Source organism: Dasypus novemcinctus, chromosome 22 (assembly GCF_030445035.2).
Source record: "Dasypus novemcinctus isolate mDasNov1 chromosome 22, mDasNov1.1.hap2, whole genome shotgun sequence".
Taxonomy (NCBI): Eukaryota; Metazoa; Chordata; class Mammalia; order Cingulata; family Dasypodidae; genus Dasypus; species Dasypus novemcinctus.
This window is the reverse complement of record NC_080694.1, coordinates 54143751-54162159: the sequence shown is the minus strand read 5'-3', so window position 1 is coordinate 54162159 and position 18409 is coordinate 54143751. Positions and strand designations below refer to the sequence as shown.

General features: G+C 41.3%; 1 long non-coding RNA gene across 10 annotated transcripts in view; it reads right to left on the bottom strand.

The window, feature by feature from the left end:
- LOC101429050 (uncharacterized) overlaps positions 1-18409 on the bottom strand; it is a 399778-nt gene that overhangs the window by 247042 nt on the left and 134327 nt on the right. Inside the window, exon 1 of one of the 10 annotated variants that reach the window (XR_011647055.1) lies at positions 4796-5414. The exons of the other annotated variants lie outside the window; for them this stretch is intronic. This is a non-coding gene — a long non-coding RNA (uncharacterized lncRNA). Of the gene's footprint in view, positions 1-4795; positions 5415-18409 lie in introns of those variants that run through there. 10 annotated transcript variants of the gene reach the window in all.

The following is an 18409-nucleotide window of genomic DNA, read 5'->3' as shown; positions in this document are numbered from 1 at the left end:
GCAGAACACCTAGACAAAAGAGCAATAAGGAAGCAGAGGAATTGGATGATACGCTACCCCAACTAGACCTAACAGACATATGCAGAACACTTCGCCCAATGACAGAATATACATTTTTCTTGAGTGCACACAGATCATCTCCAGGATAGGCCTAACCCTAACATAAAGTTGTCTCAAAAATATTGAAATCATATCATCCATGTATCTGTTTCTATTACAGTGGAATAAAGCAAGGAATCAATAACAGTGGGAGAAATGGAAAACTCACAAATATGTAGAAATTAAGCCAGGTACTCTTAAACAACCTATGGGATAAAGAGGAAATGATAAAGGAAAATAGTGTCTTGAGGCCAATGAAAATGAAAACACAGCATACCAAAATTTATGGAATCTGGCATAGGCAGTGCTGAGAAGGAAATTTATAGCTTAAAGGGCTTACATTAAAAATGATGAAATATTTCAAATCAGAGAAATAACATCAAAACTGGAAGAATTAGAAAAAGAAGCACAAACTAAACTCAAAAGCAAGCAGAAGGAAGGAAGTCAGGAAAGAATAGAGCAAAGATAAATGAAATAGTGATTTTTTAAAAACCAACAAACAATCTAGAGAATCAACAAAACCAGAAGTTGGTTCTTTGAAAAGATCAATAAAATTGACAAATCTTTATCTGGACTGACAAAGAAAAAAAGAGAGAGGATAGAAAGAACTAAAATCAGAAATACAAAGGGGGACAATACTACCTACTGCACTGAAATAAAAATGAATAGGGGGAAGCAGATTGGCCCATCAGATAGAGCATCCACCTACCACATGGGAGGTCCAAGGTTCAAATCCAGAGCCTCCTGGCCCATGTGATGAGCTGGCCCACGTGCAGTGCTGATGAGCGCAAGGAGTGCCATGCCACACAGGGGTGTCCCCCCATGTAGAGGAGCCCCACACTCAATGAGTGCACCCCGTAAGGAGAGCCACCCAGCACGAAAAAAAGTGCAACCTGCCTAGGAATGGCACCGCACACACAGAGAGCTGATGCAGCAAAATGATGCAACAAAAAGAGACACAGATCCCAGGTGCTGCTGACAAGAATACAAGCAGACACAGAAGAACACACAGTGAATGGACACAGGAAGCAGACAACTGGGGGAGGAAGGGGGCAGGGAAGGGGAGAGAAATAAATAAATCTTTTTTTAAAAAAAATAGGGAGCAGATGTGGCTCAAGCAGATTGAGTGCCTGCCTCCCATGTGGGAGGTCCCAGGTATAGTTCCCAGTGCCTCCTGAGAAAACAAAAAACAAACATGCAAAACAAACAAAAAAAAACAAACTCAGGGAAGCTGATGTGGCTTAATTGGTTAAGTGGAAGCTTCCCACATATGAGGTCCTGATTTCAATCCCCAGACCCCAGAACCTTAAAAAAAAAAATGAACGTAAGAGGTTGTACCATGAACAACTGTACACCAACAAATTATAAAACCTAGATGAAATGGACAAATTCCTAGAAACACACAAACTACCTACACTGACTCAAGAAGAAATACTAGATCTCAACAAACCAATAACTAGTAAAGAGAATGAATCAGTAATAAAAAATTTCCCAAAATTAAAGTCTCAGGACAAGATGGCTTCAGAGGAAAATTTTAATATTCCAGGAAGAATTAACACCATTCCAGCTCAAAGTCTTCCAAAAACTTGAAGAAGGAAAAAACTTGAAGAAGGATACTCCCTAATTTATTCTATGGGCCAACCTCACCTTATACCAAAGCCAGATAAAGATATGACAAGAAAATTAAATTACAGAACAATTTCTCTTTTGAATATAGACGCAAAAATCCTCAACTAAATACTACCAAACCAAATCCAACAGGTCGTTAAAAGAATTATACACCAGGATCAAGTGAGGTTTATCCCATATATGCAAAGGTGGTTCAACAAAAGAAAATAAATTAATGTAATATACCGCACATTAAGAAAAAGACACACGATCACTTCATTTGGCATGGAAAAGGCAACTGACAATAATACCAGTGCCCTTCTTGATAAAAAAACTTAGAAAAGTAGGAATAGAAGGAAATTCCAACCACCGTTTTTGCAGAAATGGAAAAGCCAGTCATATTTGTACAGAAAGATAAGAGGCCCCAAAGAGCCAAAGCCATCTAGAAGAACACACTTGGAGAACTCACAGTTCCAGGTCTTAAAATTTATTATAATGCCACAGTATCAAAACGGTATGGTGGCGGCGGACTTGGCCCCAGTGGTTAGGGCGTCCGTCTACCACATGGGAGGTTCGCGGTTCAAACCCCGGGCCTCCTTGACCCGTGTGGAGCTGGCCCATGTGCAGTGCTGATGCACGCAAGGAGTGCCCTGCCACGCAGGGGTGTCCCCTGTGTAGGGGAGCCCCACGCGCAAGGAGTGCACCCCGTAAGGAGAGCCGCCCAGCGCAAAAGATGACGCAATGAAAAGAAACACAGACTCCCATGCCGCTGACGACAAACAACAACAGAAGCAGACAAAGAAGACGCAGCAAAATAGACACAGAAAACATACAACCGGGGTGGAGATGGGGGTGGGTGGGTGGGTAGGTAGGTAGGTAGGTAGGTAGATAGATAAATCAATCTTTAAAAAAAAAAATCAGTATGGTGTTGGCACAACACCACAGACCAGCAGAATTGGCTTGAGCGTTCAGAAATCAACCCTCACATTTACGACCAACTGATTTTTTTTTCAAGTTTGCAGTTAGCTCTTTTTTTTTTTTTTAAGATGGTACCAGGATTGAACCCAGGACCTCGTACACGGGAAGCAGGCATTCAGCCACTGAGCTACAGCTGCTCGAAAAAAGAGTCTCTTCAATAAATGATTCTGAGAAAACTGGATCTCCATATGCAAAAGAATGAAAGGGGAACTCTACCTCACACCTTCTATAAAAATCAGCTCAAAATGGATCAAACACCTAAATAAAAGAGCCAGAACTACATACTTCCTAGAAGAAAACAAAGGGAAGCACTTTCAGGACCATTAGGCAATTGTTTCTCAGACTTTACACCCCAAGTACAAGCAACTAATGAAAAAATAGAAAAATGGGACCTCATCAAAATTAAAAACTTCTGTGTCTCAAAGAATTTCCTCATGAAAGTAAAACAACAACCTATACAATGGGAGAACACATTTGGAAACCACATATCCAATAAAGCACATGAAAAGATGCTCAACATCACTAGATATTAGTGAAATGCAAGTCGAAACCACAAAGAAATATCTCATACCTCGTAGAACGGCTACTTTAAAAAAATGAAATAACAGAAAAAAAAGTGTTGGAGAGATTGTGTAGAAATGGGAACACCACTCATTGCTGGTGGACATGTAAAATGGCACAACGGCTCTGGAACGCAGTCTGGCAGTTCCTCAGAAAGTTAAGCATGGAATTACCATAAGACCTGGCCATCCCACTTCTAGGTATATACCCAGAAGAATTGAAAGCCAGGGCTGATACAGATCTTTGCACACCAGTCTTCATAGTGGCATTGCATTAGGCACAGTTGGCAAAAAATGGAAGTAACACAAGTGTCCATCAATGGATGAATGGATAAACAAAATGCTGTAAATCTATATACACACATTCACACACACACACATGCAATAGAATAGAATTCAGCCACAAAAAGGAATGAAATTGTGATATATGTAACAACATGGATGACTCTGAAAGACATGTTAAATGAAATAAGCCAGGTACAAAGGACAACGATTATATGATTAAGTGACATGAGATAACTAAAATACGCAAACTCATAGAATCAGAAACTAGAATATAAGTTACCTGAGGCTGGGGTGGGGGTAGAGAATGGGGAGTTAATGCTTAAATTGTGCAGAGTTTCCATTTGGGGTGACGGTAAAATTTTTGGCGATGGACAGTAGTTATAACGGCACAACATGGTAAATGTAATTAACATCACTTAATTATATACTTGAATGGGGTTAAAAGGGAGAAATTTTAGCTTGTATATATTTTGCTAAAATAAAAATATTTTTAAAAATCCATGGAACCACTCTACACAAACAGTGACCCGTAAGTAAAACCATGGACCACAGTTAATAGCACATTATGAAAATGTGCTTTCATCAATTGTAATAAATGTACCACACCAATGGAAAGTGTTAATAAGAGGGTGGTATATGGGAACCCTATATTTTATGCATGCTTTTTTTAAAAAAAACAAAACAAAAAACCACAACTTCCCTAATATAAAAAAAAAATCTAGCCAGGCATTTTCAATCCTATCAAACCCACAATACTCTTTTCATAACACATTCTTCTGTCCCAAAATGAAAATTATATGTAATGTAGCCTACAAGCATAATAATTTCCAAAAGGAAATCAATGCAATGCTCCAAGTAGAGTATACAGGGGTATAAAAAAAGAGGACCATAATTTACAGCAAAATAATTTCCTTATCAATTTTAAACATTTGGGCTAATTTATAATAAGTGAAGTAGTCATGTCTTGGATCCATACATAGAACCACTCTGAATATAACAGCTACAAATACAGTTTGACATGATGTATTGTACCAACACCTCGACCTCCATGAGCAGCTATGCCACAGACGACACGATTTCCCAACATTGTGAACAGTATTTAGTAAAGTTCCAACTTCCGTACAATCTTCCCTTGATTTACAAAACAGTTTTATCCCTGGAAAACTGAGTGTGTGTTAAAACCTTGCAGCAACTATTCTGTGCGTAGAAATAGAACATGTTTAGGTTCTAGCTCAGATGCCTGAAACAGGTTGTGTATTTTTTACCTTACAGAAATGTCTGGTGAGGCCTCAGAAAATCACGCGAGGCACGGGACAATTCTTCCTTTGCAGGAGGATCCTGGCGCATTCCTGGCCTCTGCTCTCTACACGTCAGCAGCGCCCACAGATCGCTGAGACCAGAAAGGGGGCAGCGATGCACTGCCTGGCCGCGGGGACCCAGGCACCCCGTGCTTTCCCATTCTTCCATTAGTACCAGGAGCACGGCTCCTTCCGTTCTCCAGTGGCGGCCGCTGTGTGGGAAGAGAAGGGAGGGTCATGTGCACAAGTCTCCCCTGCTGGGAGATGGTGACCCTAGACTTTCAGGTCAGGTAAGGACCAACAATGCAGACACACGTTTTCCTGACTGTGGGAAAAGTTGTGAGCGAAAGACTGTACACACCGAGCTCTTCAACCACAAGGCTGGAAGGGAATCAAAACAAGCCAAGGCTTAATTAGAGTCGAAGATTTCTCGGCTGGGATCCATGCTAGGGACTGAGCTCCAAAAGCCATCACCGAGGAGCTAATTCCAGCTCCAGCAGGACAGACCTCTCTCTGAGAGCAGCAGAGATTTTTTTTTTAAGTTTCATATAATCCAGCCTTCTTGGCCTTTTTTTGTTTTGTTGTTGTTTTCTCATTCAACCTCAGTTGCAGGAACTATTGTTGAAACCCCAGGCTCCCAGCTCTTTGCTCCCTGGCTCCCCTCCCCTTCCATAAATTAAATTAATGAGGAGTTTTCTAAAGGAGTACATTCTCTTAAAGGCTCTGTTATTCCGAAGTTAATGGCTCTGACATGTAGCCAGGCCAAACAGTCACAGGCAGCAGTAAGTCTTGCAACAGCTCCAAAACGTAGCCTCAAATGTCACCGCGTCCTACCCTGAACTTTCTTCCCCTTTGATTATCGCTGGTTGCCTGCTTCCTCCCTTAACATTTTATAGCAAACTCAAGTGCATCAAAGAAACCAGTTAAGGATGTGGAGATTGAGAAACACATTCAATCTCAATGTTATGATCTTGTCTTTTCCTTCCCACTACTTGTGTTTAAGAGAAAAAGACAAGTGTAAATTTGATGCCTCGCAAAATAGAACAACAAAATACATCTAAAGACTACAAGAAGAACGAAGACTTTTAAACGCCAGCATGCTGATCTGCTACTTAAGGCACGCAACTTACTGCAAGGATGGTGTCAGGATGGTGATCGGTTAACGATTTTTATATGACAAATGAGCAGACATGTATATACTGAAGTAATCAAGCAAAGAGAAGCAATTGCTTCAAATCACCCTCCTGAACTAACACCCCTTGAGGAGATGATCAAAAAGATGTAAAAATGCAAACAAAACTGCAGGAGAACTCAATTTCAACATACATAAAGGAGGGTAGATCAGAATAAACATAGCAATATTGATTCAGGTTCTTATGCCTCAAATGCAAAGAATGATTAGGCACATGCTTATAAACCAGCTCGTTTATCTTGAAAATAAAATGTAAAAGTGTTTTTGGGATGAAAGGAGTCCAAATTCCTGTATCTGCATTTTGGTCCAAATATCCAAGCCGATGTGCAAAATTTTAGTACATATGCTGAAAAAAAGGAGGGAGGGAAGGAGAAAAGAAAAGAAAAGACAGGGGAGGGGATTTTTATTTGCTTCTTCTAACTGACTTTGGCTTAACTGACCCAGTGATGATTTTCAAACGGTTTGTTAGTGCACGCAAAAAACAGTGAGTCTCTCTTAAAATCTGCAGGTTCAAAATAAGATGGGCAAGGGAAACAGCTGTGGCTCAACCATTCGGGCTCCCGTCTACCACAAAGGAGGTCCAGGTTTCGATTTCCAGGGCATCCTGATGAGGGCAAGCCGGCCTATGCGGCGAGGTGGCCCATGCAGAGAGCCAGCCCATGTGGGAATGCGGCCCCACGCAGTAGAGCCGGCTGACGCAGAGAGCTGGCTCAGCAGATGATGCAACAAGAGACACAGAAGAGAAAAAATAAAATGAAGCAGAGCAGGGAGCTGAGGTGGCACGAGAGAGTAATCGCCTCTCTCCCACTCCAGAAGGTCCCATATGGGTTCCCAGAGCCACCTAATGAGAACACAAGCAGACACAGAAAAACACACAGCGAATGGGCACAGAGAGCAGACAATGGGGTAGCGAGGGGGTGAAATAAATAAAATAAATCTTTAAAAAAATATTAAGATGGGCATAGGGAAACTAACCTAAGAGGTGGGTGTCTTGGGGAGGAAACTTTTGCTTAGCAAGTTTGTATTTGGGGAATAAATGATTCGACTTTGAAAAAAGCAGTATGTATACTATCCAGGCTAGCTTTTCTCTGTTGGAATAATTATAGAATTTTATTTGCAAAGAATAGAGGTATTTCCACAATATATTTATCTCATTTGATCCCACAGTAATCCATAAAATAAGCATTCCCATTTTACAGATAAGGAAATCGAGGTTTCTGAAAGTTAAGTGACTTGCCCAAAGTGATACAAATTACAAGTGACCACAGAGCCATCACACATATTTTGATTCCTTAGTAATAAATAACATTTTTATATCATTATCTTCAAATTTGCAGAAATAAAGGGAATAACAGGACACTGCCAAAAAAAGGAAAGCCCAGTGAATTTCCAACTCTTCCCCAAATAAGGAATAACACATGAAAAATTATCCAGTTCAGTAAACGATGAGCGTGCTTTGAGATTGAATTAAGCTTATTTTCACTCAATAATTATCTCTTATTTTCTCCTTCTTCATACTTTACTTTCCTAATATCATAAATATTTGTCTGGTCCACTGTAGAGACTTTATTGTGACCCTAAATTTTGACATTACTGGCTGTTACTTCAACTGAAAACATACTCACCAAAGTTCAGTGTGTGCCTGGCTGCCCATATCTCACTGTGAGGTGGAAACGCCCAGCACGCGATAAAAAGAATGGTCCGGTAAAATGCAATGCGAACACAGGCACCTCCCTTCCAGGGTAATTCACTGTGCTCCCATCATTAAGTATCAGAGCACAGACCAACCAACCAAAGGATGGAAAAGGAATTCTGAACCAGCCAAGTTCATTTTACTTGGTTGTCCCAATAGCTGTTACGCGTTCAATTAAGATGCTGCTTTGGCTAATCTCAGTCAAGCTGTGCCTCTCAAAAAACCTGAAACCAAGCAATAGCAGCACAAGTCAAGGCATCTAAGGCTGAAGCATCTTCTTGGCTTTTTTCCCTGAGGTTTCTGCCTTGACCGGTGCCTCCACAGCTCCTATCACAATGCAGCTAAATATTCTTCCATCTCCACCAATCCCCAGGTAGATGTGCAATCAAATAGGTGTTCTGTAAATGCCCCTTAATGGAGTCCTTCCTTCCCACCCGTGCCAGAAACTCAGAGCAAGGCGATGAAAACCAGCGAAGCCAAACCAGACCATGGCCCTGCTCAGTTCAAATGGCTGAGGCCATGGGTGTTCAGTTCAGGGAACAAAACGACTCTCAGTCATCACACCCTGAACCTGCTTATTCATCCGCTGTCCCAGGCACAAGTGGTACAGGTTCTGTCACCTAGCGACAGGCCTCAGGCAAAGCTGTGAATCCCTTCTATCACTGTGAGTGCTCTGGGAACACGTGTTTTGGGGAAGTTCTGGGATGAGGCATGAGTTTGGCCAACAGTTTCCATCTGTCCAACAGACCAAGCAATTCGCCTCCCCATTACCATCCCTTGGAGAGCCTAGCTACGCTCTTGGCCGTGCCTTGTAGTTTTAACTTCAATCTGTGTTCTGTCTTGTCACATCTGAGTGCAAGCACACCTTGCAAGTCACTGGGTCTCTTGAAGCCTTTTAGTTAAAAAAAAAAATTTTTTTTTAATCTAATATAGCTGTTTAGTAAAGCATTTCAACAAACTTTCATGACCCAGTCAGCTGTCTGTATCAAATTGCATGAAGTCTCTAAATGTGTCAGACGCTAAAGGTAGGCAGACAGAGTTTAATCAGATGAAGACAGACATCTAATTTGATAAATAAGGTTGAGAATGCTAAAAAATAAAATAAAAATAAAAAATTAAATCCCCATACTGTCCTCAGACCTCGTCTAAATCCCTCCCAAACTGGAGGTGGGGAGGGGCAAGAGCAGAGCGAGAATTCAGCATCTGAGCCACAATGTCCCTTGCTTCATGCACTGCACCTGACTTGCAAAGCGCCCACACAAACTCTTTACGAAGTTTGCGCCAACCTTCTCTTTTTTGTCTTAAACTGCTGAAATTGGGTTTTTCCTTTCTTCACAGGTACCCCAGATAAGATGACAAAACTCAGTTTTTCCACGATTAGTCTAAACCTCTAGAAGTCCTTAGTGATGGGTTTCAAAGCGTATTCCCCAGACTGAACGTCTTACGTAGACTTCCCCCCAAAGATGGGCTGCATTTTACATGTTAGGAAACCAAGGCCCTTATAGAGATCCTTCTTTGAACAAATATCAAAGCATGCAACCACATATATTCCACTTCAGAACCTCTAGCAGCATGTCTCTACTCTGAACCCTCTCTCCTAAGACCCACCGTGCACTGCTTTCTGGGAGGTTCCACATCAGTCAACCACATTAAAAAGCTTTCCGTGGGAAGTGGATGTGGCTCAAGCAACTGGGCTCCCGTCTACCATATGGGAGGTCCAGGGTTGGATTCCCAGGGCCACCTGGTGAAAACGACCTGGCCCCCACGGAGAGCTGGCCCACGCAGAGTGCCAGCCCGCACAGCAAGCTGGCCCAAGAGGAGTGCTGGTCTGAGTAGAGAGCTGGCATAGCAAGATGGCACAACAAAAAGAGGCACAGGGGAGAGACAATAAGAGATGCAGCAGACCGGGAGCTGAGGGGGCGCAAGAGATTGAGCGCCTCTCTCCCACTCTGGAAGGTCCCAGGATCGGTTCCTAAAGAGAATACAAGCAGACAAAGACGTGCACACAGCAAATGGACACAGGGAGCATGCGAGGAGGGGGGAGGCTTTAATAAGTTAATAAATCTTTTTTACAAAAAGCTTTTCATGTCGCCCAGCAATGAAATTGCAGCTCTAGGGAAACAGATGTGGCTCAACCACTTGGGCTCCCGTCTACCATATAGGAGGCCCAGGGTTCGATGCCCAGGGCCTCCTGGTGAGGGCAAGCTGGCCCATGCAGAGTGCCAGCCCATGCAGGAATGAGGCCCCATGCAGGAGAGCCACCCTGCATGGGAACGCCACCCATGAGGGGAAAGCCACCCCACACAGGAGTGCCAGCCAACACAGAGAGCTGGCACAGCAAGATGATGCAACAAGAGACTCAGAGGAGAGAAAATAAGAAGATGCAGCAGAACAGGGGAGCTGATACGGTGCAAGAGAGTAATCGCCTCTCTCCCACCCCGGAAGGTCCCAGGATTGGTTCCCAGAGTCACCTAATGAGAATACAAGCAGACACAGGAGAACACACAGTGAATGGACACAGAGAGCAGACAATGGGGGAAGAGGAGGGAGAAATAAATTTTTTAAATTAAAAAAATTAAAAATTGCAGCTCTAACCACCCCAGACTTTGACTGGTGCTGGCCTGGTTATCTGGAGGATGCCCCGCACCTAAGTGAAAAGTGCACCAGTGATGGTGAGCTCTACAGAGGATGTGCTTGTTTATGCATCTCAATGTGTTAAAAGCTAGTTAAGAGGGGAAGGCCCACGAAGAGCAGACCTGTCAAAGAAAGCAGGGGGCAGCTTCCCTGCTCCTCCTACAAACTTGGTGGAAGAAACTGGATCCAGGAGAGAAAGCAGGTCTTTCCTGATACCTGGCTTCTCTCTCCTCCATTCACAGCCTGACATTGTGGCTCGATCCGGAGGAAGATATAAAATCAACTGCTCTATTAAGAGAAGGAACAACACGGAAATAGGGATCTATCCGCGGTGCTCAAATGTTAAGGTGCCAAAGAATCTGGCTGAGAATGAAGATTTCAAAGTGCTTTCCCAGGAGTTTCTGAAGCAGCAGCTGGGCAGCTGAAACCTGGAATCAGCACTTTTATCAAGGGCCACGGGTAATCGGACGCCGGTGGTCTCCGGACCACACCTTGAGAAACCCCAGTGGAACCTGAGTGGAGGCCAGGAGGAGGGGTAGGGCAGAGAATGAGGGCCCGGAGAGAGGCGAGGTTGAGTCAGGTCTCTGGAATTCTGAAGTGGTTTGAGCTGTTGTTACAGTCTGCTCCACTGCTCCAATTGTAAAGTCTGCTCAGTTAAAAATTCACCAACCACATCACAGACAGAAAGGAGTCAGACATAAACAGCCCTGATAACACTCCTGGTGGTAAATGAGGTTTCTCGAAGCAGGGCACCTGGTCTGGGCGCGCTGCCTTCCCAGCCAGGCCAGTCTTACCGCCTTGGAGGGCAAAGGAGGCGGCTCCCCTCTTGGATGACTTTTCTTTTAAACAACACTCCCCATGCCCCATCAAAATCTGTTCAGTTCAGCTTTATGTGGGTTCTTCCTTGGTAAACTGCATTTACTACATTAGCTACAGTGATACTATTTTATACGGTAAGCGCCTCATTACTTTGTTTTTTCAGGTGGACCTTATACAAATGTAAGGGAGGAAAATGCACTAATGAGGCACTAATGAGAAAATGGAATCAAACTCCCCGCAAGTACCCGCACATACTCCAGTGCAGACCTTAGCAGGTTTTTAGAAAGAAAGGGAAACTGATGGATGAAGAGCAGGCTAACAGAACATCAATAAAGCTGCAGCAGCTGGAGCCCAAGAAAAAAGTCTAAGTGATATAAAGGTTTTCTTTTTGAAACGCTTAATACTGTTCTATTAAACATTTATTAATCATAGGCATTTTGTGAAGTGCTGTCAGGAGCAGAAGTGGATATAGAACCCAGGGCTCCAAATTTCCAGCTCTAGTCAATAAATCAGGCAATTTCCCTCCACAATCCAAAATAGCTGCAATCCTCTGTTTATTTTCTAACATATGGCTTAAATATTTATACTTTAAGTGCTTTCAGCTTATAGTCCACATTATAAACATTCATTAACATTTATGTAACTTCATGAGTAACTCGAACTGCAAGGTCAGACTGAATGCACATTTAAACAAAATAAACATTTTCAATCATAGGCTATAAATTGTTCCAATATTTACTTGATAACCGGACACCCATACTCATTTGTCTTTCTCCTCCCAAAATAATGTTCTTTAGGAGATTTTCCTCCAAGTGCAACTAAAGAAACGGTTAGAGGCCTGAAAGAGATAAGAATAGGTTCAAAGACACCAAACCTACAACCTGAAATCACTTCAAAATCAGGAGACTCTGTCCCAGGGTCAAATTGTGTTTCCTAGGATTTCATTCACTCATTCAACAAATGCTTGTAAATAAACCAGGCGCAGTTCTAGTCTGAGGGATTAGAGTCAAAATCCTTGCCATACAGTGCTTTCCTTCTAGTAAAGAGACCTACAATACACCAGTAAACAAATAAATATTTAACATAACACTGGGTAGTGTTAAGCGCTATGAAGCAAAACAAGGAGGAGTTGGGGGGAGGGGGCGGGGCGAGTAATGAAGTATTGGACCTATCACCATTTTAAAGAGGGTGGAGAGACAGAGCTTCTCTGAGGCTTTTAAGTAAACTACCCACTGAATCCAACAATGAGAAGATTAACTCCATTCCCCAGAGGTATCAATGCTCACTAGTCAGTGCAAAAAGCTGCAGGCTGCTTGCACCCCCTGAATTAAGCAACATCTGGGAGAAGGAACCGCAGCTGAGCTGTTCCAAAAGCCACCAAGCAAGCAGAGGAAAGAAGGAGGGAGTGCCCTTGATCCTGCCCCAGCTCACAAGAGCTGACACAGAGCATTCACAAGCCTGGCTGCCGTGGAGAAGACTGCGTGAGATCAGTCACAAAAGGGGGAGAAAAGGAACCCAAGGACAGCCATTGTTTAAAAGATTCCTGTAGTCTCTTTTTTCAGGACAATAACTGAGTATAGTAACTGGTAATACCATCAGATAAGAGGAACTTAGGTAAGAAGAATTTACAAGAGTTGTGTCCTTGGAATTAGGATTAGATATAATTTTTTTCTTCTTAACAAAGAGGGGGAGGAAGCTTCAAATATCAAATTCCTAATGTTATTCTTATTTAAAATATGCACATTTTAAAAATACCAAAATCCTATAGTAAAGGGCAGGAAGCAATGTCCTTAGAAGTTTGCAGAGACAGTCAACTAAACCCTTGGTATTTAAAAGGAAATAAATATTTGAAGAGTCCGACTCTACAGGAAAACCATAATCTATTTCAGATTAAAGGCCGTGGAAAAAAAAGAGTCTTTGTTTTTTAGTAGTTGGGATTAGAGTTTGGTTAGAGCCTCAGTCATTCATGCTTTTAATCTGAAACTGGTCCTTAAAAGCTGTAATGAATTAAACAATATACCACCCACAGAATCAATTTTTAAAATATATTGTAACTAAAAACATAATGACTCAATTACATCCTCATTTTTCCGTAATCCATTTGACCCCCTTCCTGCCACCTTATATAATCACTGGCTGAGTTTCCATTATTTTAAGATTTTCTCCATTGTGCCCTTTGAAATTATTTGTACTGGTCTCCCAGATTTAAGGGACCATTTTTAAAATGTCACCATATACAATTGAGTTGTTACAACATAAAGACAGTGATTCAATTCACTGCTATGTGTCCAAAGAGTAGAGTGGTAATACACGTGGACTCTAAAATGAAAGCTTAAAAATAATTTTTCCAGCACTATCCAATAACTAGAAATATTCTTAAAGACAAGTTTTAAAGCTTGATGAACACGTACTCTCCTATTATTAATCCTACAATTACCACCACCTTCTCTGCCATCACCTCTACAAACGACAATGATGTCAACACAGTACATTACATTTTCCAAAAGCATTTTCACATCCATTAATCTCATGTGCTACTCACAGCAGCCTTGGGACCTTATTATTATCCTAGCTCAGAAATGTAAATGGCCCAAACTAAGATCTGTGATGAATGGCACACATGCAAATTGGCTTTTGGTTTCTCGAATCCTAAACTGGTTGTTACCAATGGCATATTTTAGAATAAAATAATACGACTGCTGAACAGACCCCTTCCAGAACTTTCCTGGGATCTTCTCAATTGACAAATGGATTACAATTACTCTGTGCCTATAGAAAATTATTGAAAGTTACTATTCAAAAGCAGATATCCAGATAATTTGATGTTGTAGATGGTAAACAGCCAGCTTCATCTGAATCTCTATTGTGGATAAAGAGAGAAAGTTAATCAGTTGTTCAAAGTTACATATGATGAATAAATGGCACCAAAAAACCTAGGTCTGTCTAGCTGTGATACTCTACCACAAGGCTCATCTACTAGATGATTAAAGACAGGATTAGAGGCCGGGGGTGGGCAGGGTTTTGACTCCTGTTAAAGCTTCGACTGGCAAGCTGGCTTATCACCCATGTTTAACGTCACAATTTCAATGAGTAAGTTCGGAATCCTCCTAAAGCAGCTCAACTCGATCATTCTTGAAAGCTTTGCTCAGTGGCCCTACTATGGACCAATTGAAGTGCAACTATTGCTGATGATTCATCTTTCAGCAGCTCCTCATCTAGCACAAAATTAAATCAAAGTCAACAATAGTGCTTGGATTTCTTTTTCCTCAGTAAACTTAGCGTGACCGTTGGACCTTATTCTATGAAACTGACTGTTTTTCGTTCAGGTTGTGTTTGTTTGCTTTAGCCATGGGGAGGAGGGATATAATTATTGTAAACATAATGACAGCTTATATCTGTGTAGAGCTTTACCACCTACAAACTTGCATTATCCCATTTGATCCTTACAACAACCTACTGTGGTAGGTAGGATGGGAAATAAGCGGAGGCTCACAGAGATTAAGTAATCTGCCCAATGTCTCTAAATTAGTGAGGGCAGAACAAGGCTGAAAATCAGTTCTTTTTGTCTCTAAGCCTTGGGCTCTTTTCCACCTAGTACTTGGTCAGATGCATCACCTCTGGAAACAATCTGATGACCCCTCTGTGTTACTCTGAGGTACCTTCAATACCAAGTATACTGGAAACACTCTCTGCTTCTTTCTCTAACTGCTTCTGCCTTCTTATCCTTCAGTCCAGGTAACTGTGACATGTTGTCTTCATCTCAGTGACAGAACAAACCACTACAGAACTTTGCAAAAACAGATGATTACAAACCCCCAAGTTCTATAAGAATCTAGGATAATTTGGTCCAGGAGACCTGCTTAAGGAATCCCCCGATACTCTTCAGAATTAAACTGGCTAAGGAGGTGGACCTGCCACTTGGGCTTGTCAGAGGGAAAGGAAGAGAAAGAATGAGAAGGTCTGGGCTAGAGAAGTGGAAGAGTTCTGAACCTGGGAAAGAGAAAGAGATTGGAAGCCCAAGCTATTAACAAAGAGCATTTGTTACAAAACATCCCTTTACAACCACAACAGGTGACTATTCATCTAGCTATCTAACTACTAGGAGCATCATGCAAGCCAAGTAAGATAGTTCTTGGGCTATTTTCCTTAAATGGTCTTGAGAGCTAGTTGGGTTGTATTTTATACCATCCATCTTTGAAACATTGATTGGAAGCAAAAACAATTTACTTAGGAAAAAAAAGCAAAAATGTGAAGAAACGTGTCACAAAGAGGACCTACACAGGGCTACCAAGGAAATGCCAATTAAATTGGCAATGAGCTAGCACGACACTCCTTTCAGAAGGGCTGAAATAAAAATCACGGCAACATTAAATGCTGGCCTAGATGCATGGACTCAGGAGCTGTCATACACTGCTGGTGGGAGTGTAAAATGGAACACAGTTTGGCAGTATCCTATCCAACTAAACATGCAGCCTAAAACCCAGTGATTGCCCTCTTGAACATCTACCCCAGAGAAACAACAATGCACATTCACATAAAAACCTATACATGAAGCTTTAGTCATAACAGCCCAAAACTGGAAACACCTCAGATATCGTTCAACAAACGCATGCTTAAGCAAACTGTGGTCCACCCACACCAAGGACTAATAATCTGCAATAAAAAGGAATGAGCTATCGATATACACGACAACCTGAATGAATCCCAAGAGAATTCTGCTGCCTGAAAAAAAAAAGCCAGTCTCAAAAGGTACATTTATATGATCCCATTTACATGAAATATTTTGAAATGACAAAATATTAAAAACAGAGAACCAATGAGTAGTTTCCAGGGGTGAGGAATAGAGCAGGGTGGGGGCTGTGGGCAGGAAGTGGGTGTAGCTATAAAAGGGCAAAAGGGAAGCTCCTTGTGGTAATGGAACCATCTATCACCTTAACTGTGGTGCCAGATACATGAACCTACATATGTGCTAAAACTGTATAGAACAAACACAGAACACACATGTGAATACAAAAAAACTGTAGAAAGCTGAACAGAACTGAGGATTTTATCAAGGTCAATACCCTGGTTAAGATATTGTACTATAGGTTTACAAAATGTTACCAATGGAGAAATCTGAGTAAAGGATATATTATTTCTTTCAACTGCATGTGACTCTACAATCGTCTCAGATAAAATTTCAACTGAAAAAATAGACCGCCACCACGTGTATTTGCTAGCTTAGCCATTTCAAAATTATAATTTGAATCTTGCCTTCTTTCTCCTTGAAACAGCTCCACTCTCTGTTTTATTCCTACACAACTGTGCATCATAACTCTTTCATTATATATTCTGTAGAAACCATTCATTAAAATTAAACCTATAAATGAAAGGAAGCCATAAACAAGAAAGCACATAGTGTAAGACTCCGTTTGCATGAAGTTCTAGGACAGGCAAGTCTATTCTATGATGGGGGTAAAAATCAGAACAGGTGTTGCCTGGTGATGTGGTGAGATCAGGACTATCTGGGCAGGGAAAAGAGGGATCCGCTGGGGCAAGGATCAAGTTCTGTGTCGTGATAGGAGCTGGGGTCGTACAAGTGTGTGCATCTGTCAAACATAAACACACCAGTAAGACACGTGCACTTCATCGCATGTCAATTTAACATCAAAACAATGCAAACACAAGTCGAAATTAAGCTTGAATTACTGACTGCTAGCTTGAGGTTGTTTCAACTGAAAATTCTATGCAGTAAAGTACCAGCCTTTCAATATATCCAAGGGTCACTAAACTAACTGGTTAAAGCAAGTTTCCAATTATCCCATCTCTCCATGCCTTCTTCCCAGTGAAAGGAAACTGCAATCAACAGAGTAACCAAGAAGCAAATTCATATGAAAAGTATCATTAAATCACACTAAATTAAATTAAAACAGAGGTAATTAGGGCCCTCTGAAAGTAATTTTGACTAATACTTTGTCTACATGCAAGGTAGAAGTAGCAACTTCTGACCTCAGGCACTTTCAGCTGCTATTATATTAATTATTACATGTGCTTTTTTTATTTCAGCTCAAAATATCCTTTATAGGTCTGAGTAGCTGTTATTCTTCTGCCAAGGTTACTCTAAATGAGTCTCAGATCCAAGGAAGAAAACAAAATTCTATGAAATCCAGATTGATAGACATGCAACATCATTGGCCTGCAGTATGTGTTACATATTTTTCTTTCCTTAACGATGACTTTGCTTTACTTGAGATATTCATTTTGGTAAAATTAAAAGAGGGCTAGTGGGCTGTTCTTAATTACAATTATACTCAGTGTGACCCAACGCTTTTTACTTAATATGCTTCTGCTGCAGAAGCATGTCTGCATAATTGGACAGGCAAGTCAGGACACTAATGTAAATTATTCCTTGACCGCACCAGTGATTCAGAGACCAGACAGCAACAATGCTAGACATTTCTAGTACCTACTATCCCACTGGTCTTAAACTCTACTCGTTATCTAGGCTCCATCTCTAGTTCCATTTGGGGTTAAATTCTCCTCAGACTGGTGGCATATAATAAACTTCTTAGCCAACTTATAGACATGACCTCTATCATCAAAAATCTGAAAAAAATGCATATCCTTAATTATCCAATGAAATGAAGCAAAGAATTACTGAAATACATGAATCGTAAAACAGTCCAGTTTTGGCTTCTTGCCTCACGATAGTTGTTAAAAATATAAATACAGAGAGCTTTTAATTTTGTCTCCAGTGAAAGTACCCAGAAAAAGCAACCAGATGAAGAAAAAGAAACGCTGGAGGAAATGGAAACAAGAAGTTGTATCTAGAATAGCAGTATTCCATGGAGGCTCAAGGAAGACGTAAGGTGGAGATAAAGATTTATTGTGAGCACATGTGTTTGTCAGAAAGACAAGAAGAATGAGAAGAAAGCCTTTGATTTATCATTAATAAATTATCAGTAAATAAATGAAAACAAGTACTAAGCAAAGCATCAATGTATATGAAAACTAAGCATGCACAACATCTATTCAAAGATTGGTGTGTCTTCCTTATTTTTTTGTTTAACCTGTGAGGAGCAGCATTTTCATCTTTTATTATTCTTGAACACCATTTTTTTTTTAAGATTTATATATTTATTCACCCCCAGCCCCCGCTGGCTGCTCTCTGTGTCCATTCGCTGTGTGCTCTTCTTTGTCTGCTTGTCTTCTCTTTAGGCGGCACTGGGAACCAATCCTGGGACCTTCCAGAGTAGGAGAGAGG